This window comes from Musa acuminata, unplaced genomic scaffold (genome assembly GCF_036884655.1).
Source record: "Musa acuminata AAA Group cultivar baxijiao unplaced genomic scaffold, Cavendish_Baxijiao_AAA HiC_scaffold_1108, whole genome shotgun sequence".
NCBI lineage: Eukaryota > Viridiplantae > Streptophyta > Magnoliopsida > Zingiberales > Musaceae > Musa > Musa acuminata.
Window position 1 is genome coordinate 163877 of NW_027021321.1, and position 581 is coordinate 164457.

Here is a 581-nt window from a genome sequence, read left to right on the forward strand (position 1 = left end):
AATGATTTGCCAGGGTGGTTTACAGTTTAGACCATGCATCGATAGCTGTCACACATGAAGATATCAAGGGAGCAACGGATCCAGCAACTGACACTTGAATAACTTGGAGGATGAGACGATCTTGACGTAGCCACAGTTTGTGAGCTGGATTGGGTACTGGACTGGGATCTCCGGGGATGTTGAGCATGGCCGAAGGACAACTGAAAGAGCCATCAATGTAACCTAACAAGTCGTATCCAAATAAAAGATTAGAAAATTGAGCTTGCCATGACGCATAGTTGCTACCCTTTGATAACTTAAAGGGAATCAGCGTGGCAGCATTGATGGAGATAAGCCCTGTAGAAGAACAAGAAGTGGGAGTCCCTACAGGAACTGAAACATCAGAAGAAGTGAACGAAGACATTTTTTTTTTTTAGAAGTAGTGCGGCGAACCTTGTGTGATACTCAGGTCACACAAGGTGGAGAATGAGGGAGCGGGGGCCGCTACTATAGAATGCTGCTTGCTACAACAGATTGGGCAATCTACAACAGTGCCCAAAGCTGCCGGCAGCTGCTGTGGATTGCTGCTTGCTGCAGCAGAT